General features: G+C 46.1%; 58 non-coding genes across 58 annotated transcripts; 41 read left to right on the forward strand and 17 right to left on the reverse strand.

Moving 5' to 3' along the window:
* Nucleotides 1–78: 78 nt before the first annotated feature.
* LOC139394918 (5S ribosomal RNA) lies at nucleotides 79–197 on the reverse strand. Its single transcript, XR_011630037.1, has one exon. It is a non-coding gene; the product is annotated as a 5S ribosomal RNA (ribosomal RNA).
* A 177-nt stretch (nucleotides 198–374) lies between these two features.
* Nucleotides 375–493, reverse strand: LOC139395147 (5S ribosomal RNA). Its single transcript, XR_011630256.1, has one exon. It is a non-coding gene; the product is annotated as a 5S ribosomal RNA (ribosomal RNA).
* Nucleotides 494–670: 177 nt separating this feature from the next.
* LOC139394919 (5S ribosomal RNA) lies at nucleotides 671–789 on the reverse strand. The gene has a single exon (XR_011630038.1). It is a non-coding gene; the product is annotated as a 5S ribosomal RNA (ribosomal RNA).
* Nucleotides 790–1,049: 260 nt separating this feature from the next.
* LOC139394920 (5S ribosomal RNA) lies at nucleotides 1,050–1,168 on the reverse strand. Its single transcript, XR_011630039.1, has one exon. It is a non-coding gene; the product is annotated as a 5S ribosomal RNA (ribosomal RNA).
* Nucleotides 1,169–1,345: 177 nt separating this feature from the next.
* On the reverse strand, nucleotides 1,346–1,464 carry LOC139394922 (5S ribosomal RNA). Its single transcript, XR_011630041.1, has one exon. It is a non-coding gene; the product is annotated as a 5S ribosomal RNA (ribosomal RNA).
* A 177-nt stretch (nucleotides 1,465–1,641) lies between these two features.
* Nucleotides 1,642–1,760, reverse strand: LOC139394923 (5S ribosomal RNA). The gene has a single exon (XR_011630042.1). It is a non-coding gene; the product is annotated as a 5S ribosomal RNA (ribosomal RNA).
* Nucleotides 1,761–1,937: 177 nt separating this feature from the next.
* Nucleotides 1,938–2,056, reverse strand: LOC139394924 (5S ribosomal RNA). Its single transcript, XR_011630043.1, has one exon. It is a non-coding gene; the product is annotated as a 5S ribosomal RNA (ribosomal RNA).
* A 260-nt stretch (nucleotides 2,057–2,316) lies between these two features.
* On the reverse strand, nucleotides 2,317–2,435 carry LOC139394925 (5S ribosomal RNA). The gene has a single exon (XR_011630044.1). It is a non-coding gene; the product is annotated as a 5S ribosomal RNA (ribosomal RNA).
* A 177-nt stretch (nucleotides 2,436–2,612) lies between these two features.
* On the reverse strand, nucleotides 2,613–2,731 carry LOC139394926 (5S ribosomal RNA). Its single transcript, XR_011630045.1, has one exon. It is a non-coding gene; the product is annotated as a 5S ribosomal RNA (ribosomal RNA).
* A 177-nt stretch (nucleotides 2,732–2,908) lies between these two features.
* On the reverse strand, nucleotides 2,909–3,027 carry LOC139394927 (5S ribosomal RNA). The gene has a single exon (XR_011630046.1). It is a non-coding gene; the product is annotated as a 5S ribosomal RNA (ribosomal RNA).
* Nucleotides 3,028–3,204: 177 nt separating this feature from the next.
* On the reverse strand, nucleotides 3,205–3,323 carry LOC139394928 (5S ribosomal RNA). The gene has a single exon (XR_011630047.1). It is a non-coding gene; the product is annotated as a 5S ribosomal RNA (ribosomal RNA).
* Nucleotides 3,324–3,583: 260 nt separating this feature from the next.
* LOC139394929 (5S ribosomal RNA) lies at nucleotides 3,584–3,702 on the reverse strand. The gene has a single exon (XR_011630048.1). It is a non-coding gene; the product is annotated as a 5S ribosomal RNA (ribosomal RNA).
* A 177-nt stretch (nucleotides 3,703–3,879) lies between these two features.
* LOC139394930 (5S ribosomal RNA) lies at nucleotides 3,880–3,998 on the reverse strand. The gene has a single exon (XR_011630049.1). It is a non-coding gene; the product is annotated as a 5S ribosomal RNA (ribosomal RNA).
* Nucleotides 3,999–4,175: 177 nt separating this feature from the next.
* Nucleotides 4,176–4,294, reverse strand: LOC139394931 (5S ribosomal RNA). The gene has a single exon (XR_011630050.1). It is a non-coding gene; the product is annotated as a 5S ribosomal RNA (ribosomal RNA).
* Nucleotides 4,295–4,471: 177 nt separating this feature from the next.
* LOC139394933 (5S ribosomal RNA) lies at nucleotides 4,472–4,590 on the reverse strand. The gene has a single exon (XR_011630052.1). It is a non-coding gene; the product is annotated as a 5S ribosomal RNA (ribosomal RNA).
* A 177-nt stretch (nucleotides 4,591–4,767) lies between these two features.
* On the reverse strand, nucleotides 4,768–4,886 carry LOC139394934 (5S ribosomal RNA). Its single transcript, XR_011630053.1, has one exon. It is a non-coding gene; the product is annotated as a 5S ribosomal RNA (ribosomal RNA).
* A 260-nt stretch (nucleotides 4,887–5,146) lies between these two features.
* LOC139394935 (5S ribosomal RNA) lies at nucleotides 5,147–5,265 on the reverse strand. The gene has a single exon (XR_011630054.1). It is a non-coding gene; the product is annotated as a 5S ribosomal RNA (ribosomal RNA).
* A 155-nt stretch (nucleotides 5,266–5,420) lies between these two features.
* Nucleotides 5,421–5,539, forward strand: LOC139394936 (5S ribosomal RNA). The gene has a single exon (XR_011630055.1). It is a non-coding gene; the product is annotated as a 5S ribosomal RNA (ribosomal RNA).
* A 177-nt stretch (nucleotides 5,540–5,716) lies between these two features.
* On the forward strand, nucleotides 5,717–5,835 carry LOC139394937 (5S ribosomal RNA). Its single transcript, XR_011630056.1, has one exon. It is a non-coding gene; the product is annotated as a 5S ribosomal RNA (ribosomal RNA).
* Nucleotides 5,836–6,012: 177 nt separating this feature from the next.
* Nucleotides 6,013–6,131, forward strand: LOC139394939 (5S ribosomal RNA). Its single transcript, XR_011630057.1, has one exon. It is a non-coding gene; the product is annotated as a 5S ribosomal RNA (ribosomal RNA).
* Nucleotides 6,132–6,308: 177 nt separating this feature from the next.
* Nucleotides 6,309–6,427, forward strand: LOC139394940 (5S ribosomal RNA). The gene has a single exon (XR_011630058.1). It is a non-coding gene; the product is annotated as a 5S ribosomal RNA (ribosomal RNA).
* A 177-nt stretch (nucleotides 6,428–6,604) lies between these two features.
* Nucleotides 6,605–6,723, forward strand: LOC139394941 (5S ribosomal RNA). The gene has a single exon (XR_011630059.1). It is a non-coding gene; the product is annotated as a 5S ribosomal RNA (ribosomal RNA).
* A 177-nt stretch (nucleotides 6,724–6,900) lies between these two features.
* Nucleotides 6,901–7,019, forward strand: LOC139394942 (5S ribosomal RNA). Its single transcript, XR_011630060.1, has one exon. It is a non-coding gene; the product is annotated as a 5S ribosomal RNA (ribosomal RNA).
* A 177-nt stretch (nucleotides 7,020–7,196) lies between these two features.
* LOC139394943 (5S ribosomal RNA) lies at nucleotides 7,197–7,315 on the forward strand. Its single transcript, XR_011630061.1, has one exon. It is a non-coding gene; the product is annotated as a 5S ribosomal RNA (ribosomal RNA).
* Nucleotides 7,316–7,492: 177 nt separating this feature from the next.
* LOC139394945 (5S ribosomal RNA) lies at nucleotides 7,493–7,611 on the forward strand. Its single transcript, XR_011630063.1, has one exon. It is a non-coding gene; the product is annotated as a 5S ribosomal RNA (ribosomal RNA).
* A 177-nt stretch (nucleotides 7,612–7,788) lies between these two features.
* Nucleotides 7,789–7,907, forward strand: LOC139394946 (5S ribosomal RNA). The gene has a single exon (XR_011630064.1). It is a non-coding gene; the product is annotated as a 5S ribosomal RNA (ribosomal RNA).
* A 177-nt stretch (nucleotides 7,908–8,084) lies between these two features.
* LOC139394947 (5S ribosomal RNA) lies at nucleotides 8,085–8,203 on the forward strand. The gene has a single exon (XR_011630065.1). It is a non-coding gene; the product is annotated as a 5S ribosomal RNA (ribosomal RNA).
* A 177-nt stretch (nucleotides 8,204–8,380) lies between these two features.
* Nucleotides 8,381–8,499, forward strand: LOC139394948 (5S ribosomal RNA). Its single transcript, XR_011630066.1, has one exon. It is a non-coding gene; the product is annotated as a 5S ribosomal RNA (ribosomal RNA).
* A 177-nt stretch (nucleotides 8,500–8,676) lies between these two features.
* Nucleotides 8,677–8,795, forward strand: LOC139394949 (5S ribosomal RNA). Its single transcript, XR_011630067.1, has one exon. It is a non-coding gene; the product is annotated as a 5S ribosomal RNA (ribosomal RNA).
* A 177-nt stretch (nucleotides 8,796–8,972) lies between these two features.
* LOC139394951 (5S ribosomal RNA) lies at nucleotides 8,973–9,091 on the forward strand. Its single transcript, XR_011630069.1, has one exon. It is a non-coding gene; the product is annotated as a 5S ribosomal RNA (ribosomal RNA).
* Nucleotides 9,092–9,268: 177 nt separating this feature from the next.
* LOC139394952 (5S ribosomal RNA) lies at nucleotides 9,269–9,387 on the forward strand. Its single transcript, XR_011630070.1, has one exon. It is a non-coding gene; the product is annotated as a 5S ribosomal RNA (ribosomal RNA).
* A 177-nt stretch (nucleotides 9,388–9,564) lies between these two features.
* LOC139394953 (5S ribosomal RNA) lies at nucleotides 9,565–9,683 on the forward strand. Its single transcript, XR_011630071.1, has one exon. It is a non-coding gene; the product is annotated as a 5S ribosomal RNA (ribosomal RNA).
* A 177-nt stretch (nucleotides 9,684–9,860) lies between these two features.
* LOC139394955 (5S ribosomal RNA) lies at nucleotides 9,861–9,979 on the forward strand. Its single transcript, XR_011630072.1, has one exon. It is a non-coding gene; the product is annotated as a 5S ribosomal RNA (ribosomal RNA).
* A 177-nt stretch (nucleotides 9,980–10,156) lies between these two features.
* Nucleotides 10,157–10,275, forward strand: LOC139394956 (5S ribosomal RNA). Its single transcript, XR_011630073.1, has one exon. It is a non-coding gene; the product is annotated as a 5S ribosomal RNA (ribosomal RNA).
* Nucleotides 10,276–10,452: 177 nt separating this feature from the next.
* LOC139394958 (5S ribosomal RNA) lies at nucleotides 10,453–10,571 on the forward strand. The gene has a single exon (XR_011630075.1). It is a non-coding gene; the product is annotated as a 5S ribosomal RNA (ribosomal RNA).
* Nucleotides 10,572–10,748: 177 nt separating this feature from the next.
* Nucleotides 10,749–10,867, forward strand: LOC139394959 (5S ribosomal RNA). The gene has a single exon (XR_011630076.1). It is a non-coding gene; the product is annotated as a 5S ribosomal RNA (ribosomal RNA).
* Nucleotides 10,868–11,044: 177 nt separating this feature from the next.
* Nucleotides 11,045–11,163, forward strand: LOC139394960 (5S ribosomal RNA). The gene has a single exon (XR_011630077.1). It is a non-coding gene; the product is annotated as a 5S ribosomal RNA (ribosomal RNA).
* Nucleotides 11,164–11,340: 177 nt separating this feature from the next.
* Nucleotides 11,341–11,459, forward strand: LOC139394961 (5S ribosomal RNA). The gene has a single exon (XR_011630078.1). It is a non-coding gene; the product is annotated as a 5S ribosomal RNA (ribosomal RNA).
* Nucleotides 11,460–11,636: 177 nt separating this feature from the next.
* LOC139394962 (5S ribosomal RNA) lies at nucleotides 11,637–11,755 on the forward strand. Its single transcript, XR_011630079.1, has one exon. It is a non-coding gene; the product is annotated as a 5S ribosomal RNA (ribosomal RNA).
* A 177-nt stretch (nucleotides 11,756–11,932) lies between these two features.
* On the forward strand, nucleotides 11,933–12,051 carry LOC139394963 (5S ribosomal RNA). The gene has a single exon (XR_011630080.1). It is a non-coding gene; the product is annotated as a 5S ribosomal RNA (ribosomal RNA).
* A 177-nt stretch (nucleotides 12,052–12,228) lies between these two features.
* Nucleotides 12,229–12,347, forward strand: LOC139394964 (5S ribosomal RNA). Its single transcript, XR_011630081.1, has one exon. It is a non-coding gene; the product is annotated as a 5S ribosomal RNA (ribosomal RNA).
* A 177-nt stretch (nucleotides 12,348–12,524) lies between these two features.
* On the forward strand, nucleotides 12,525–12,643 carry LOC139394965 (5S ribosomal RNA). The gene has a single exon (XR_011630082.1). It is a non-coding gene; the product is annotated as a 5S ribosomal RNA (ribosomal RNA).
* Nucleotides 12,644–12,820: 177 nt separating this feature from the next.
* Nucleotides 12,821–12,939, forward strand: LOC139394966 (5S ribosomal RNA). Its single transcript, XR_011630083.1, has one exon. It is a non-coding gene; the product is annotated as a 5S ribosomal RNA (ribosomal RNA).
* A 177-nt stretch (nucleotides 12,940–13,116) lies between these two features.
* On the forward strand, nucleotides 13,117–13,235 carry LOC139394967 (5S ribosomal RNA). Its single transcript, XR_011630084.1, has one exon. It is a non-coding gene; the product is annotated as a 5S ribosomal RNA (ribosomal RNA).
* A 177-nt stretch (nucleotides 13,236–13,412) lies between these two features.
* Nucleotides 13,413–13,531, forward strand: LOC139394969 (5S ribosomal RNA). Its single transcript, XR_011630086.1, has one exon. It is a non-coding gene; the product is annotated as a 5S ribosomal RNA (ribosomal RNA).
* A 177-nt stretch (nucleotides 13,532–13,708) lies between these two features.
* On the forward strand, nucleotides 13,709–13,827 carry LOC139394971 (5S ribosomal RNA). Its single transcript, XR_011630087.1, has one exon. It is a non-coding gene; the product is annotated as a 5S ribosomal RNA (ribosomal RNA).
* Nucleotides 13,828–14,004: 177 nt separating this feature from the next.
* LOC139394972 (5S ribosomal RNA) lies at nucleotides 14,005–14,123 on the forward strand. The gene has a single exon (XR_011630088.1). It is a non-coding gene; the product is annotated as a 5S ribosomal RNA (ribosomal RNA).
* Nucleotides 14,124–14,300: 177 nt separating this feature from the next.
* LOC139394973 (5S ribosomal RNA) lies at nucleotides 14,301–14,419 on the forward strand. The gene has a single exon (XR_011630089.1). It is a non-coding gene; the product is annotated as a 5S ribosomal RNA (ribosomal RNA).
* A 177-nt stretch (nucleotides 14,420–14,596) lies between these two features.
* On the forward strand, nucleotides 14,597–14,715 carry LOC139394974 (5S ribosomal RNA). The gene has a single exon (XR_011630090.1). It is a non-coding gene; the product is annotated as a 5S ribosomal RNA (ribosomal RNA).
* Nucleotides 14,716–14,892: 177 nt separating this feature from the next.
* On the forward strand, nucleotides 14,893–15,011 carry LOC139394975 (5S ribosomal RNA). Its single transcript, XR_011630091.1, has one exon. It is a non-coding gene; the product is annotated as a 5S ribosomal RNA (ribosomal RNA).
* A 257-nt stretch (nucleotides 15,012–15,268) lies between these two features.
* On the forward strand, nucleotides 15,269–15,387 carry LOC139394976 (5S ribosomal RNA). Its single transcript, XR_011630092.1, has one exon. It is a non-coding gene; the product is annotated as a 5S ribosomal RNA (ribosomal RNA).
* Nucleotides 15,388–15,564: 177 nt separating this feature from the next.
* LOC139394977 (5S ribosomal RNA) lies at nucleotides 15,565–15,683 on the forward strand. Its single transcript, XR_011630093.1, has one exon. It is a non-coding gene; the product is annotated as a 5S ribosomal RNA (ribosomal RNA).
* A 177-nt stretch (nucleotides 15,684–15,860) lies between these two features.
* On the forward strand, nucleotides 15,861–15,979 carry LOC139394978 (5S ribosomal RNA). Its single transcript, XR_011630094.1, has one exon. It is a non-coding gene; the product is annotated as a 5S ribosomal RNA (ribosomal RNA).
* A 177-nt stretch (nucleotides 15,980–16,156) lies between these two features.
* Nucleotides 16,157–16,275, forward strand: LOC139394979 (5S ribosomal RNA). Its single transcript, XR_011630095.1, has one exon. It is a non-coding gene; the product is annotated as a 5S ribosomal RNA (ribosomal RNA).
* A 177-nt stretch (nucleotides 16,276–16,452) lies between these two features.
* LOC139394981 (5S ribosomal RNA) lies at nucleotides 16,453–16,571 on the forward strand. The gene has a single exon (XR_011630097.1). It is a non-coding gene; the product is annotated as a 5S ribosomal RNA (ribosomal RNA).
* A 258-nt stretch (nucleotides 16,572–16,829) lies between these two features.
* LOC139394982 (5S ribosomal RNA) lies at nucleotides 16,830–16,948 on the forward strand. Its single transcript, XR_011630098.1, has one exon. It is a non-coding gene; the product is annotated as a 5S ribosomal RNA (ribosomal RNA).
* Nucleotides 16,949–17,125: 177 nt separating this feature from the next.
* Nucleotides 17,126–17,244, forward strand: LOC139394983 (5S ribosomal RNA). The gene has a single exon (XR_011630099.1). It is a non-coding gene; the product is annotated as a 5S ribosomal RNA (ribosomal RNA).
* Nucleotides 17,245–17,421: 177 nt separating this feature from the next.
* On the forward strand, nucleotides 17,422–17,540 carry LOC139394984 (5S ribosomal RNA). The gene has a single exon (XR_011630100.1). It is a non-coding gene; the product is annotated as a 5S ribosomal RNA (ribosomal RNA).
* Nucleotides 17,541–17,690: the final 150 nt, after the last annotated feature.

Consider the following 17,690-nt stretch of genomic DNA (forward strand, 5'->3'; position numbering starts at 1 on the left):
TTCAAAGCGAGGGCACATATTTCAGCCTTGTGGGAAAAAACGGACAAAGAGTTGAAATTCCACAAGGCAGTGACAAAAAGCTTACAGCACCTGGTATTCCCAGGCGGTCTCCCATCCAAGTACTAACCAGGCCCGACCCTGCTTAGCTTCCGAGATCGGACGAGATCAGGCGTACTCAGGCCGGTGTGGCCGTAAGCGAAAGGCAATCTCAAAAAGTGGATGAAATTGCATATACTGTAGCCATAATTTGTGGTACAGATTGTTGGATGAAATACAAACTAACCTTGCTTACTTATTTCAAAGCGAGGGCACATATTTCAGCCTTGTGGGAAAAAACGGACAAAGAGTTGAAATTCCACAAGGCAGTGACAAAAAGCTTACAGCACCTGGTATTCCCAGGCGGTCTCCCATCCAAGTACTAACCAGGCCCGACCCTGCTTAGCTTCCGAGATCGGACGAGATCAGGCGTACTCAGGCCGGTTTGGCCGTAAGCGAAAGGCAATCTCAAAAAGTGGATGAAATTGCATATACTGTAGCCATAATTTGTGGCACAGATTGTTGGATGAAATACAAACTAACCTTGCTTACTTATTTCAAAGCGAGGGCACATATTTCAGCCTTGTGGGAAAAAACGGACAAAGAGTTGAAATTCCACAAGGCAGTGACAAAAAGCTTACAGCACCTGGTATTCCCAGGCGGTCTCCCATCCAAGTACTAACCAGGCCCGACCCTGCTTAGCTTCCGAGATCGGACGAGATCAGGCGTACTCAGGCCGGTGTGGCCGTAAGCGAGAAACTATCTCTTGGTGCACTATGTAAAGTCAAAGTGAGCCTGATTAACAGCTGTTGCATTTTCACCATTTAGATAAGCATCTTTGTGTCACTCAAAAAGTGGAAGAAATTGCATATACTGTAGCCATAATTTGTAGCACAGATTGTTGGATGAAATACAAACTAACCTTGCTTACTTATTTCAAAGCGAGGGCACATATTTCAGCCTTGTGGGAAAAAACGGACAAAGAGTTGAAATTCCACAAGGCAGTGACAAAAAGCTTACAGCACCTGGTATTCCCAGGCGGTCTCCCATCCAAGTACTAACCAGGCCCGACCCTGCTTAGCTTCCGAGATCGGACGAGATCAGGCGTACTCAGGCCGGTGTGGCCGTAAGCGAAAGGCAATCTCAAAAAGTGGATGAAATTGCATATACTGTAGCCATAATTTGTGGCACAGATTGTTGGATGAAATACAAACTAACCTTGCTTACTTATTTCAAAGCGAGGGCACATATTTCAGCCTTGTGGGAAAAAACGGACAAAGAGTTGAAATTCCACAAGGCAGTGACAAAAAGCTTACAGCACCTGGTATTCCCAGGCGGTCTCCCATCCAAGTACTAACCAGGCCCGACCCTGCTTAGCTTCCGAGATCGGACGAGATCAGGCGTACTCAGGCCGGTGTGGCCGTAAGCGAAAGGCAATCTCAAAAAGTGGATGAAATTGCATATACTGTAGCCATAATTTGTGGCACAGATTGTTGGATGAAATACAAACTAACCTTGCTTACTTATTTCAAAGCGAGGGCACATATTTCAGCCTTGTGGGAAAAAACGGACAAAGAGTTGAAATTCCACAAGGCAGTGACAAAAAGCTTACAGCACCTGGTATTCCCAGGCGGTCTCCCATCCAAGTACTAACCAGGCCCGACCCTGCTTAGCTTCCGAGATCGGACGAGATCAGGCGTACTCAGGCCGGTGTGGCCGTAAGCGAAAGGCAATCTCAAAAAGTGGATGAAATTGCATATACTGTAGCCATAATTTGTGGCACAGATTGTTGGATGAAATACAAACTAACCTTGCTTACTTATTTCAAAGCGAGGGCACATATTTCAGCCTTGTGGGAAAAAACGGACAAAGAGTTGAAATTCCACAAGGCAGTGACAAAAAGCTTACAGCACCTGGTATTCCCAGGCGGTCTCCCATCCAAGTACTAACCAGGCCCGACCCTGCTTAGCTTCCGAGATCGGACGAGATCAGGCGTACTCAGGCCGGTGTGGCCGTAAGCGAGAAACTATCTCTTGGTGCACTATGTAAAGTCAAAGTGAGCCTGATTAACAGCTGTTGCATTTTCACCATTTAGATAAGCATCTTTGTGTCACTCAAAAAGTGGAAGAAATTGCATATACTGTAGCCATAATTTGTAGCACAGATTGTTGGATGAAATACAAACTAACCTTGCTTACTTATTTCAAAGCGAGGGCACATATTTCAGCCTTGTGGGAAAAAACGGACAAAGAGTTGAAATTCCACAAGGCAGTGACAAAAAGCTTACAGCACCTGGTATTCCCAGGCGGTCTCCCATCCAAGTACTAACCAGGCCCGACCCTGCTTAGCTTCCGAGATCGGACGAGATCAGGCGTACTCAGGCCGGTGTGGCCGTAAGCGAAAGGCAATCTCAAAAAGTGGATGAAATTGCATATACTGTAGCCATAATTTGTGGCACAGATTGTTGGATGAAATACAAACTAACCTTGCTTACTTATTTCAAAGCGAGGGCACATATTTCAGCCTTGTGGGAAAAAACGGACAAAGAGTTGAAATTCCACAAGGCAGTGACAAAAAGCTTACAGCACCTGGTATTCCCAGGCGGTCTCCCATCCAAGTACTAACCAGGCCCGACCCTGCTTAGCTTCCGAGATCGGACGAGATCAGGCGTACTCAGGCCGGTGTGGCCGTAAGCGAAAGGCAATCTCAAAAAGTGGATGAAATTGCATATACTGTAGCCATAATTTGTGGCACAGATTGTTGGATGAAATACAAACTAACCTTGCTTACTTATTTCAAAGCGAGGGCACATATTTCAGCCTTGTGGGAAAAAACGGACAAAGAGTTGAAATTCCACAAGGCAGTGACAAAAAGCTTACAGCACCTGGTATTCCCAGGCGGTCTCCCATCCAAGTACTAACCAGGCCCGACCCTGCTTAGCTTCCGAGATCGGACGAGATCAGGCGTACTCAGGCCGGTGTGGCCGTAAGCGAAAGGCAATCTCAAAAAGTGGATGAAATTGCATATACTGTAGCCATAATTTGTGGCACAGATTGTTGGATGAAATACAAACTAACCTTGCTTACTTATTTCAAAGCGAGGGCACATATTTCAGCCTTGTGGGAAAAAACGGACAAAGAGTTGAAATTCCACAAGGCAGTGACAAAAAGCTTACAGCACCTGGTATTCCCAGGCGGTCTCCCATCCAAGTACTAACCAGGCCCGACCCTGCTTAGCTTCCGAGATCGGACGAGATCAGGCGTACTCAGGCCGGTGTGGCCGTAAGCGAGAAACTATCTCTTGGTGCACTATGTAAAGTCAAAGTGAGCCTGATTAACAGCTGTTGCATTTTCACCATTTAGATAAGCATCTTTGTGTCACTCAAAAAGTGGAAGAAATTGCATATACTGTAGCCATAATTTGTAGCACAGATTGTTGGATGAAATACAAACTAACCTTGCTTACTTATTTCAAAGCGAGGGCACATATTTCAGCCTTGTGGGAAAAAACGGACAAAGAGTTGAAATTCCACAAGGCAGTGACAAAAAGCTTACAGCACCTGGTATTCCCAGGCGGTCTCCCATCCAAGTACTAACCAGGCCCGACCCTGCTTAGCTTCCGAGATCGGACGAGATCAGGCGTACTCAGGCCGGTGTGGCCGTAAGCGAAAGGCAATCTCAAAAAGTGGATGAAATTGCATATACTGTAGCCATAATTTGTGGCACAGATTGTTGGATGAAATACAAACTAACCTTGCTTACTTATTTCAAAGCGAGGGCACATATTTCAGCCTTGTGGGAAAAAACGGACAAAGAGTTGAAATTCCACAAGGCAGTGACAAAAAGCTTACAGCACCTGGTATTCCCAGGCGGTCTCCCATCCAAGTACTAACCAGGCCCGACCCTGCTTAGCTTCCGAGATCGGACGAGATCAGGCGTACTCAGGCCGGTGTGGCCGTAAGCGAAAGGCAATCTCAAAAAGTGGATGAAATTGCATATACTGTAGCCATAATTTGTGGCACAGATTGTTGGATGAAATACAAACTAACCTTGCTTACTTATTTCAAAGCGAGGGCACATATTTCAGCCTTGTGGGAAAAAACGGACAAAGAGTTGAAATTCCACAAGGCAGTGACAAAAAGCTTACAGCACCTGGTATTCCCAGGCGGTCTCCCATCCAAGTACTAACCAGGCCCGACCCTGCTTAGCTTCCGAGATCGGACGAGATCAGGCGTACTCAGGCCGGTGTGGCCGTAAGCGAAAGGCAATCTCAAAAAGTGGATGAAATTGCATATACTGTAGCCATAATTTGTGGCACAGATTGTTGGATGAAATACAAACTAACCTTGCTTACTTATTTCAAAGCGAGGGCACATATTTCAGCCTTGTGGGAAAAAACGGACAAAGAGTTGAAATTCCACAAGGCAGTGACAAAAAGCTTACAGCACCTGGTATTCCCAGGCGGTCTCCCATCCAAGTACTAACCAGGCCCGACCCTGCTTAGCTTCCGAGATCGGACGAGATCAGGCGTACTCAGGCCGGTGTGGCCGTAAGCGAAAGGCAATCTCAAAAAGTGGATGAAATTGCATATACTGTAGCCATAATTTGTGGCACAGATTGTTGGATGAAATACAAACTAACCTTGCTTACTTATTTCAAAGCGAGGGCACATATTTCAGCCTTGTGGGAAAAAACGGACAAAGAGTTGAAATTCCACAAGGCAGTGACAAAAAGCTTACAGCACCTGGTATTCCCAGGCGGTCTCCCATCCAAGTACTAACCAGGCCCGACCCTGCTTAGCTTCCGAGATCGGACGAGATCAGGCGTACTCAGGCCGGTGTGGCCGTAAGCGAGAAACTATCTCTTGGTGCACTATGTAAAGTCAAAGTGAGCCTGATTAACAGCTGTTGCATTTTCACCATTTAGATAAGCATCTTTGTGTCACTCAAAAAGTGGAAGAAATTGCATATACTGTAGCCATAATTTGTAGCACAGATTGTTGGATGAAATACAAACTAACCTTGCTTACTTATTTCAAAGCGAGGGCACATATTTCAGCCTTGTGGGAAAAAACGGACAAAGAGTTGAAATTCCACAAGGCAGTGACAAAAAGCTTACAGCACCTGGTATTCCCAGGCGGTCTCCCATCCAAGTACTAACCAGGCCCGACCCTGCTTAGCTTCCGAGATCGGACGAGATCAGGCGTACTCAGGCCGGTGTGGCCGTAAGCGAAAGAACAATCTGTGCTACAAATTATGGCTACAGTATATGCAATTTCTTCCACTTTTTGAGTGACACAAAGATGCTTATCTAAATGGTGAAAATGCAACAGCTGTTAATCAGGCTCACTTTGACTTTACATAGTGCACCAAGAGATAGTTTCTCGCTTACGGCCACACCGGCCTGAGTACGCCTGATCTCGTCCGATCTCGGAAGCTAAGCAGGGTCGGGCCTGGTTAGTACTTGGATGGGAGACCGCCTGGGAATACCAGGTGCTGTAAGCTTTTTGTCACTGCCTTGTGGAATTTCAACTCTTTGTCCGTTTTTTCCCACAAGGCTGAAATATGTGCCCTCGCTTTGAAATAAGTAAGCAAGGTTAGTTTGTATTTCATCCAACAATCTGTACCACAAATTATGGCTACAGTATATGCAATTTCATCCACTTTTTGAGATTGCCTTTCGCTTACGGCCACACCGGCCTGAGTACGCCTGATCTCGTCCGATCTCGGAAGCTAAGCAGGGTCGGGCCTGGTTAGTACTTGGATGGGAGACCGCCTGGGAATACCAGGTGCTGTAAGCTTTTTGTCACTGCCTTGTGGAATTTCAACTCTTTGTCCGTTTTTTCCCACAAGGCTGAAATATGTGCCCTCGCTTTGAAATAAGTAAGCAAGGTTAGTTTGTATTTCATCCAACAATCTGTACCACAAATTATGGCTACAGTATATGCAATTTCATCCACTTTTTGAGATTGCCTTTCGCTTACGGCCACACCGGCCTGAGTACGCCTGATCTCGTCCGATCTCGGAAGCTAAGCAGGGTCGGGCCTGGTTAGTACTTGGATGGGAGACCGCCTGGGAATACCAGGTGCTGTAAGCTTTTTGTCACTGCCTTGTGGAATTTCAACTCTTTGTCCGTTTTTTCCCACAAGGCTGAAATATGTGCCCTCGCTTTGAAATAAGTAAGCAAGGTTAGTTTGTATTTCATCCAACAATCTGTACCACAAATTATGGCTACAGTATATGCAATTTCATCCACTTTTTGAGATTGCCTTTCGCTTACGGCCACACCGGCCTGAGTACGCCTGATCTCGTCCGATCTCGGAAGCTAAGCAGGGTCGGGCCTGGTTAGTACTTGGATGGGAGACCGCCTGGGAATACCAGGTGCTGTAAGCTTTTTGTCACTGCCTTGTGGAATTTCAACTCTTTGTCCGTTTTTTCCCACAAGGCTGAAATATGTGCCCTCGCTTTGAAATAAGTAAGCAAGGTTAGTTTGTATTTCATCCAACAATCTGTACCACAAATTATGGCTACAGTATATGCAATTTCATCCACTTTTTGAGATTGCCTTTCGCTTACGGCCACACCGGCCTGAGTACGCCTGATCTCGTCCGATCTCGGAAGCTAAGCAGGGTCGGGCCTGGTTAGTACTTGGATGGGAGACCGCCTGGGAATACCAGGTGCTGTAAGCTTTTTGTCACTGCCTTGTGGAATTTCAACTCTTTGTCCGTTTTTTCCCACAAGGCTGAAATATGTGCCCTCGCTTTGAAATAAGTAAGCAAGGTTAGTTTGTATTTCATCCAACAATCTGTACCACAAATTATGGCTACAGTATATGCAATTTCATCCACTTTTTGAGATTGCCTTTCGCTTACGGCCACACCGGCCTGAGTACGCCTGATCTCGTCCGATCTCGGAAGCTAAGCAGGGTCGGGCCTGGTTAGTACTTGGATGGGAGACCGCCTGGGAATACCAGGTGCTGTAAGCTTTTTGTCACTGCCTTGTGGAATTTCAACTCTTTGTCCGTTTTTTCCCACAAGGCTGAAATATGTGCCCTCGCTTTGAAATAAGTAAGCAAGGTTAGTTTGTATTTCATCCAACAATCTGTACCACAAATTATGGCTACAGTATATGCAATTTCATCCACTTTTTGAGATTGCCTTTCGCTTACGGCCACACCGGCCTGAGTACGCCTGATCTCGTCCGATCTCGGAAGCTAAGCAGGGTCGGGCCTGGTTAGTACTTGGATGGGAGACCGCCTGGGAATACCAGGTGCTGTAAGCTTTTTGTCACTGCCTTGTGGAATTTCAACTCTTTGTCCGTTTTTTCCCACAAGGCTGAAATATGTGCCCTCGCTTTGAAATAAGTAAGCAAGGTTAGTTTGTATTTCATCCAACAATCTGTACCACAAATTATGGCTACAGTATATGCAATTTCATCCACTTTTTGAGATTGCCTTTCGCTTACGGCCACACCGGCCTGAGTACGCCTGATCTCGTCCGATCTCGGAAGCTAAGCAGGGTCGGGCCTGGTTAGTACTTGGATGGGAGACCGCCTGGGAATACCAGGTGCTGTAAGCTTTTTGTCACTGCCTTGTGGAATTTCAACTCTTTGTCCGTTTTTTCCCACAAGGCTGAAATATGTGCCCTCGCTTTGAAATAAGTAAGCAAGGTTAGTTTGTATTTCATCCAACAATCTGTACCACAAATTATGGCTACAGTATATGCAATTTCATCCACTTTTTGAGATTGCCTTTCGCTTACGGCCACACCGGCCTGAGTACGCCTGATCTCGTCCGATCTCGGAAGCTAAGCAGGGTCGGGCCTGGTTAGTACTTGGATGGGAGACCGCCTGGGAATACCAGGTGCTGTAAGCTTTTTGTCACTGCCTTGTGGAATTTCAACTCTTTGTCCGTTTTTTCCCACAAGGCTGAAATATGTGCCCTCGCTTTGAAATAAGTAAGCAAGGTTAGTTTGTATTTCATCCAACAATCTGTACCACAAATTATGGCTACAGTATATGCAATTTCATCCACTTTTTGAGATTGCCTTTCGCTTACGGCCACACCGGCCTGAGTACGCCTGATCTCGTCCGATCTCGGAAGCTAAGCAGGGTCGGGCCTGGTTAGTACTTGGATGGGAGACCGCCTGGGAATACCAGGTGCTGTAAGCTTTTTGTCACTGCCTTGTGGAATTTCAACTCTTTGTCCGTTTTTTCCCACAAGGCTGAAATATGTGCCCTCGCTTTGAAATAAGTAAGCAAGGTTAGTTTGTATTTCATCCAACAATCTGTACCACAAATTATGGCTACAGTATATGCAATTTCATCCACTTTTTGAGATTGCCTTTCGCTTACGGCCACACCGGCCTGAGTACGCCTGATCTCGTCCGATCTCGGAAGCTAAGCAGGGTCGGGCCTGGTTAGTACTTGGATGGGAGACCGCCTGGGAATACCAGGTGCTGTAAGCTTTTTGTCACTGCCTTGTGGAATTTCAACTCTTTGTCCGTTTTTTCCCACAAGGCTGAAATATGTGCCCTCGCTTTGAAATAAGTAAGCAAGGTTAGTTTGTATTTCATCCAACAATCTGTACCACAAATTATGGCTACAGTATATGCAATTTCATCCACTTTTTGAGATTGCCTTTCGCTTACGGCCACACCGGCCTGAGTACGCCTGATCTCGTCCGATCTCGGAAGCTAAGCAGGGTCGGGCCTGGTTAGTACTTGGATGGGAGACCGCCTGGGAATACCAGGTGCTGTAAGCTTTTTGTCACTGCCTTGTGGAATTTCAACTCTTTGTCCGTTTTTTCCCACAAGGCTGAAATATGTGCCCTCGCTTTGAAATAAGTAAGCAAGGTTAGTTTGTATTTCATCCAACAATCTGTACCACAAATTATGGCTACAGTATATGCAATTTCATCCACTTTTTGAGATTGCCTTTCGCTTACGGCCACACCGGCCTGAGTACGCCTGATCTCGTCCGATCTCGGAAGCTAAGCAGGGTCGGGCCTGGTTAGTACTTGGATGGGAGACCGCCTGGGAATACCAGGTGCTGTAAGCTTTTTGTCACTGCCTTGTGGAATTTCAACTCTTTGTCCGTTTTTTCCCACAAGGCTGAAATATGTGCCCTCGCTTTGAAATAAGTAAGCAAGGTTAGTTTGTATTTCATCCAACAATCTGTACCACAAATTATGGCTACAGTATATGCAATTTCATCCACTTTTTGAGATTGCCTTTCGCTTACGGCCACACCGGCCTGAGTACGCCTGATCTCGTCCGATCTCGGAAGCTAAGCAGGGTCGGGCCTGGTTAGTACTTGGATGGGAGACCGCCTGGGAATACCAGGTGCTGTAAGCTTTTTGTCACTGCCTTGTGGAATTTCAACTCTTTGTCCGTTTTTTCCCACAAGGCTGAAATATGTGCCCTCGCTTTGAAATAAGTAAGCAAGGTTAGTTTGTATTTCATCCAACAATCTGTACCACAAATTATGGCTACAGTATATGCAATTTCATCCACTTTTTGAGATTGCCTTTCGCTTACGGCCACACCGGCCTGAGTACGCCTGATCTCGTCCGATCTCGGAAGCTAAGCAGGGTCGGGCCTGGTTAGTACTTGGATGGGAGACCGCCTGGGAATACCAGGTGCTGTAAGCTTTTTGTCACTGCCTTGTGGAATTTCAACTCTTTGTCCGTTTTTTCCCACAAGGCTGAAATATGTGCCCTCGCTTTGAAATAAGTAAGCAAGGTTAGTTTGTATTTCATCCAACAATCTGTACCACAAATTATGGCTACAGTATATGCAATTTCATCCACTTTTTGAGATTGCCTTTCGCTTACGGCCACACCGGCCTGAGTACGCCTGATCTCGTCCGATCTCGGAAGCTAAGCAGGGTCGGGCCTGGTTAGTACTTGGATGGGAGACCGCCTGGGAATACCAGGTGCTGTAAGCTTTTTGTCACTGCCTTGTGGAATTTCAACTCTTTGTCCGTTTTTTCCCACAAGGCTGAAATATGTGCCCTCGCTTTGAAATAAGTAAGCAAGGTTAGTTTGTATTTCATCCAACAATCTGTACCACAAATTATGGCTACAGTATATGCAATTTCATCCACTTTTTGAGATTGCCTTTCGCTTACGGCCACACCGGCCTGAGTACGCCTGATCTCGTCCGATCTCGGAAGCTAAGCAGGGTCGGGCCTGGTTAGTACTTGGATGGGAGACCGCCTGGGAATACCAGGTGCTGTAAGCTTTTTGTCACTGCCTTGTGGAATTTCAACTCTTTGTCCGTTTTTTCCCACAAGGCTGAAATATGTGCCCTCGCTTTGAAATAAGTAAGCAAGGTTAGTTTGTATTTCATCCAACAATCTGTACCACAAATTATGGCTACAGTATATGCAATTTCATCCACTTTTTGAGATTGCCTTTCGCTTACGGCCACACCGGCCTGAGTACGCCTGATCTCGTCCGATCTCGGAAGCTAAGCAGGGTCGGGCCTGGTTAGTACTTGGATGGGAGACCGCCTGGGAATACCAGGTGCTGTAAGCTTTTTGTCACTGCCTTGTGGAATTTCAACTCTTTGTCCGTTTTTTCCCACAAGGCTGAAATATGTGCCCTCGCTTTGAAATAAGTAAGCAAGGTTAGTTTGTATTTCATCCAACAATCTGTACCACAAATTATGGCTACAGTATATGCAATTTCATCCACTTTTTGAGATTGCCTTTCGCTTACGGCCACACCGGCCTGAGTACGCCTGATCTCGTCCGATCTCGGAAGCTAAGCAGGGTCGGGCCTGGTTAGTACTTGGATGGGAGACCGCCTGGGAATACCAGGTGCTGTAAGCTTTTTGTCACTGCCTTGTGGAATTTCAACTCTTTGTCCGTTTTTTCCCACAAGGCTGAAATATGTGCCCTCGCTTTGAAATAAGTAAGCAAGGTTAGTTTGTATTTCATCCAACAATCTGTACCACAAATTATGGCTACAGTATATGCAATTTCATCCACTTTTTGAGATTGCCTTTCGCTTACGGCCACACCGGCCTGAGTACGCCTGATCTCGTCCGATCTCGGAAGCTAAGCAGGGTCGGGCCTGGTTAGTACTTGGATGGGAGACCGCCTGGGAATACCAGGTGCTGTAAGCTTTTTGTCACTGCCTTGTGGAATTTCAACTCTTTGTCCGTTTTTTCCCACAAGGCTGAAATATGTGCCCTCGCTTTGAAATAAGTAAGCAAGGTTAGTTTGTATTTCATCCAACAATCTGTACCACAAATTATGGCTACAGTATATGCAATTTCATCCACTTTTTGAGATTGCCTTTCGCTTACGGCCACACCGGCCTGAGTACGCCTGATCTCGTCCGATCTCGGAAGCTAAGCAGGGTCGGGCCTGGTTAGTACTTGGATGGGAGACCGCCTGGGAATACCAGGTGCTGTAAGCTTTTTGTCACTGCCTTGTGGAATTTCAACTCTTTGTCCGTTTTTTCCCACAAGGCTGAAATATGTGCCCTCGCTTTGAAATAAGTAAGCAAGGTTAGTTTGTATTTCATCCAACAATCTGTACCACAAATTATGGCTACAGTATATGCAATTTCATCCACTTTTTGAGATTGCCTTTCGCTTACGGCCACACCGGCCTGAGTACGCCTGATCTCGTCCGATCTCGGAAGCTAAGCAGGGTCGGGCCTGGTTAGTACTTGGATGGGAGACCGCCTGGGAATACCAGGTGCTGTAAGCTTTTTGTCACTGCCTTGTGGAATTTCAACTCTTTGTCCGTTTTTTCCCACAAGGCTGAAATATGTGCCCTCGCTTTGAAATAAGTAAGCAAGGTTAGTTTGTATTTCATCCAACAATCTGTACCACAAATTATGGCTACAGTATATGCAATTTCATCCACTTTTTGAGATTGCCTTTCGCTTACGGCCACACCGGCCTGAGTACGCCTGATCTCGTCCGATCTCGGAAGCTAAGCAGGGTCGGGCCTGGTTAGTACTTGGATGGGAGACCGCCTGGGAATACCAGGTGCTGTAAGCTTTTTGTCACTGCCTTGTGGAATTTCAACTCTTTGTCCGTTTTTTCCCACAAGGCTGAAATATGTGCCCTCGCTTTGAAATAAGTAAGCAAGGTTAGTTTGTATTTCATCCAACAATCTGTACCACAAATTATGGCTACAGTATATGCAATTTCATCCACTTTTTGAGATTGCCTTTCGCTTACGGCCACACCGGCCTGAGTACGCCTGATCTCGTCCGATCTCGGAAGCTAAGCAGGGTCGGGCCTGGTTAGTACTTGGATGGGAGACCGCCTGGGAATACCAGGTGCTGTAAGCTTTTTGTCACTGCCTTGTGGAATTTCAACTCTTTGTCCGTTTTTTCCCACAAGGCTGAAATATGTGCCCTCGCTTTGAAATAAGTAAGCAAGGTTAGTTTGTATTTCATCCAACAATCTGTACCACAAATTATGGCTACAGTATATGCAATTTCATCCACTTTTTGAGATTGCCTTTCGCTTACGGCCACACCGGCCTGAGTACGCCTGATCTCGTCCGATCTCGGAAGCTAAGCAGGGTCGGGCCTGGTTAGTACTTGGATGGGAGACCGCCTGGGAATACCAGGTGCTGTAAGCTTTTTGTCACTGCCTTGTGGAATTTCAACTCTTTGTCCGTTTTTTCCCACAAGGCTGAAATATGTGCCCTCGCTTTGAAATAAGTAAGCAAGGTTAGTTTGTATTTCATCCAACAATCTGTACCACAAATTATGGCTACAGTATATGCAATTTCATCCACTTTTTGAGATTGCCTTTCGCTTACGGCCACACCGGCCTGAGTACGCCTGATCTCGTCCGATCTCGGAAGCTAAGCAGGGTCGGGCCTGGTTAGTACTTGGATGGGAGACCGCCTGGGAATACCAGGTGCTGTAAGCTTTTTGTCACTGCCTTGTGGAATTTCAACTCTTTGTCCGTTTTTTCCCACAAGGCTGAAATATGTGCCCTCGCTTTGAAATAAGTAAGCAAGGTTAGTTTGTATTTCATCCAACAATCTGTACCACAAATTATGGCTACAGTATATGCAATTTCATCCACTTTTTGAGATTGCCTTTCGCTTACGGCCACACCGGCCTGAGTACGCCTGATCTCGTCCGATCTCGGAAGCTAAGCAGGGTCGGGCCTGGTTAGTACTTGGATGGGAGACCGCCTGGGAATACCAGGTGCTGTAAGCTTTTTGTCACTGCCTTGTGGAATTTCAACTCTTTGTCCGTTTTTTCCCACAAGGCTGAAATATGTGCCCTCGCTTTGAAATAAGTAAGCAAGGTTAGTTTGTATTTCATCCAACAATCTGTACCACAAATTATGGCTACAGTATATGCAATTTCATCCACTTTTTGAGATTGCCTTTCGCTTACGGCCACACCGGCCTGAGTACGCCTGATCTCGTCCGATCTCGGAAGCTAAGCAGGGTCGGGCCTGGTTAGTACTTGGATGGGAGACCGCCTGGGAATACCAGGTGCTGTAAGCTTTTTGTCACTGCCTTGTGGAATTTCAACTCTTTGTCCGTTTTTTCCCACAAGGCTGAAATATGTGCCCTCGCTTTGAAATAAGTAAGCAAGGTTAGTTTGTATTTCATCCAACAATCTGTACCACAAATTATGGCTACAGTATATGCAATTTCATCCACTTTTTGAGATTGCCTTTCGCTTACGGCCACACCGGCCTGAGTACGCCTGATCTCGTCCGATCTCGGAAGCTAAGCAGGGTCGGGCCTGGTTAGTACTTGGATGGGAGACCGCCTGGGAATACCAGGTGCTGTAAGCTTTTTGTCACTGCCTTGTGGAATTTCAACTCTTTGTCCGTTTTTTCCCACAAGGCTGAAATATGTGCCCTCGCTTTGAAATAAGTAAGCAAGGTTAGTTTGTATTTCATCCAACAATCTGTACCACAAATTATGGCTACAGTATATGCAATTTCATCCACTTTTTGAGATTGCCTTTCGCTTACGGCCACACCGGCCTGAGTACGCCTGATCTCGTCCGATCTCGGAAGCTAAGCAGGGTCGGGCCTGGTTAGTACTTGGATGGGAGACCGCCTGGGAATACCAGGTGCTGTAAGCTTTTTGTCACTGCCTTGTGGAATTTCAACTCTTTGTCCGTTTTTTCCCACAAGGCTGAAATATGTGCCCTCGCTTTGAAATAAGTAAGCAAGGTTAGTTTGTATTTCATCCAACAATCTGTACCACAAATTATGGCTACAGTATATGCAATTTCATCCACTTTTTGAGATTGCCTTTCGCTTACGGCCACACCGGCCTGAGTACGCCTGATCTCGTCCGATCTCGGAAGCTAAGCAGGGTCGGGCCTGGTTAGTACTTGGATGGGAGACCGCCTGGGAATACCAGGTGCTGTAAGCTTTTTGTCACTGCCTTGTGGAATTTCAACTCTTTGTCCGTTTTTTCCCACAAGGCTGAAATATGTGCCCTCGCTTTGAAATAAGTAAGCAAGGTTAGTTTGTATTTCATCCAACAATCTGTACCACAAATTATGGCTACAGTATATGCAATTTCATCCACTTTTTGAGATTGCCTTTCGCTTACGGCCACACCGGCCTGAGTACGCCTGATCTCGTCCGATCTCGGAAGCTAAGCAGGGTCGGGCCTGGTTAGTACTTGGATGGGAGACCGCCTGGGAATACCAGGTGCTGTAAGCTTTTTGTCACTGCCTTGTGGAATTTCAACTCTTTGTCCGTTTTTTCCCACAAGGCTGAAATATGTGCCCTCGCTTTGAAATAAGTAAGCAAGGTTAGTTTGTATTTCATCCAACAATCTGTACCACAAATTATGGCTACAGTATATGCAATTTCATCCACTTTTTGAGATTGCCTTTCGCTTACGGCCACACCGGCCTGAGTACGCCTGATCTCGTCCGATCTCGGAAGCTAAGCAGGGTCGGGCCTGGTTAGTACTTGGATGGGAGACCGCCTGGGAATACCAGGTGCTGTAAGCTTTTTGTCACTGCCTTGTGGAATTTCAACTCTTTGTCCGTTTTTTCCCACAAGGCTGAAATATGTGCCCTCGCTTTGAAATAAGTAAGCAAGGTTAGTTTGTATTTCATCCAACAATCTGTGCTACAAATTATGGCTACAGTATATGCAATTTCTTCCACTTTTTGAGTGACACAAAGATGCTTATCTAAATGGTGAAAATGCAACAGCTGTTAATGCTCACTTTGACTTTACATAGTGCACCAAGAGATAGTTTCTCGCTTACGGCCACACCGGCCTGAGTACGCCTGATCTCGTCCGATCTCGGAAGCTAAGCAGGGTCGGGCCTGGTTAGTACTTGGATGGGAGACCGCCTGGGAATACCAGGTGCTGTAAGCTTTTTGTCACTGCCTTGTGGAATTTCAACTCTTTGTCCGTTTTTTCCCACAAGGCTGAAATATGTGCCCTCGCTTTGAAATAAGTAAGCAAGGTTAGTTTGTATTTCATCCAACAATCTGTACCACAAATTATGGCTACAGTATATGCAATTTCATCCACTTTTTGAGATTGCCTTTCGCTTACGGCCACACCGGCCTGAGTACGCCTGATCTCGTCCGATCTCGGAAGCTAAGCAGGGTCGGGCCTGGTTAGTACTTGGATGGGAGACCGCCTGGGAATACCAGGTGCTGTAAGCTTTTTGTCACTGCCTTGTGGAATTTCAACTCTTTGTCCGTTTTTTCCCACAAGGCTGAAATATGTGCCCTCGCTTTGAAATAAGTAAGCAAGGTTAGTTTGTATTTCATCCAACAATCTGTACCACAAATTATGGCTACAGTATATGCAATTTCATCCACTTTTTGAGATTGCCTTTCGCTTACGGCCACACCGGCCTGAGTACGCCTGATCTCGTCCGATCTCGGAAGCTAAGCAGGGTCGGGCCTGGTTAGTACTTGGATGGGAGACCGCCTGGGAATACCAGGTGCTGTAAGCTTTTTGTCACTGCCTTGTGGAATTTCAACTCTTTGTCCGTTTTTTCCCACAAGGCTGAAATATGTGCCCTCGCTTTGAAATAAGTAAGCAAGGTTAGTTTGTATTTCATCCAACAATCTGTACCACAAATTATGGCTACAGTATATGCAATTTCATCCACTTTTTGAGATTGCCTTTCGCTTACGGCCACACCGGCCTGAGTACGCCTGATCTCGTCCGATCTCGGAAGCTAAGCAGGGTCGGGCCTGGTTAGTACTTGGATGGGAGACCGCCTGGGAATACCAGGTGCTGTAAGCTTTTTGTCACTGCCTTGTGGAATTTCAACTCTTTGTCCGTTTTTTCCCACAAGGCTGAAATATGTGCCCTCGCTTTGAAATAAGTAAGCAAGGTTAGTTTGTATTTCATCCAACAATCTGTACCACAAATTATGGCTACAGTATATGCAATTTCATCCACTTTTTGAGATTGCCTTTCGCTTACGGCCACACCGGCCTGAGTACGCCTGATCTCGTCCGATCTCGGAAGCTAAGCAGGGTCGGGCCTGGTTAGTACTTGGATGGGAGACCGCCTGGGAATACCAGGTGCTGTAAGCTTTTTGTCACTGCCTTGTGGAATTTCAACTCTTTGTCCGTTTTTTCCCACAAGGCTGAAATATGTGCCCTCGCTTTGAAATAAGTAAGCAAGGTTAGTTTGTATTTCATCCAACAATCTGTGCTACAAATTATGGCTACAGTATATGCAATTTCTTCCACTTTTTGAGTGACACAAAGATGCTTATCTAAATGGTGAAATGCAACAGCTGTTAATCAGGCTCACTTTGACTTTACATAGTGCACCAAGAGATTGTTTTCGCTTACGGCCACACCGGCCTGAGTACGCCTGATCTCGTCCGATCTCGGAAGCTAAGCAGGGTCGGGCCTGGTTAGTACTTGGATGGGAGACCGCCTGGGAATACCAGGTGCTGTAAGCTTTTTGTCACTGCCTTGTGGAATTTCAACTCTTTGTCCGTTTTTTCCCACAAGGCTGAAATATGTGCCCTCGCTTTGAAATAAGTAAGCAAGGTTAGTTTGTATTTCATCCAACAATCTGTACCACAAATTATGGCTACAGTATATGCAATTTCATCCACTTTTTGAGATTGCCTTTCGCTTACGGCCACACCGGCCTGAGTACGCCTGATCTCGTCCGATCTCGGAAGCTAAGCAGGGTCGGGCCTGGTTAGTACTTGGATGGGAGACCGCCTGGGAATACCAGGTGCTGTAAGCTTTTTGTCACTGCCTTGTGGAATTTCAACTCTTTGTCCGTTTTTTCCCACAAGGCTGAAATATGTGCCCTCGCTTTGAAATAAGTAAGCAAGGTTAGTTTGTATTTCATCCAACAATCTGTACCACAAATTATGGCTACAGTATATGCAATTTCATCCACTTTTTGAGATTGCCTTTCGCTTACGGCCACACCGGCCTGAGTACGCCTGATCTCGTCCGATCTCGGAAGCTAAGCAGGGTCGGGCCTGGTTAGTACTTGGATGGGAGACCGCCTGGGAATACCAGGTGCTGTAAGCTTTTTGTCACTGCCTTGTGGAATTTCAACTCTTTGTCCGTTTTTTCCCACAAGGCTGAAATATGTGCCCTCGCTTTGAAATAAGTAAGCAAGGTTAGTTTGTATTTCATCCAACAATCTGTACCACAAATTATGGCTACAGTATATGCAAT

This window comes from Oncorhynchus clarkii, unplaced genomic scaffold (assembly GCF_045791955.1).
Source record: "Oncorhynchus clarkii lewisi isolate Uvic-CL-2024 unplaced genomic scaffold, UVic_Ocla_1.0 unplaced_contig_1042_pilon_pilon, whole genome shotgun sequence".
Classification (NCBI taxonomy): Eukaryota; Metazoa; Chordata; class Actinopteri; order Salmoniformes; family Salmonidae; genus Oncorhynchus; species Oncorhynchus clarkii.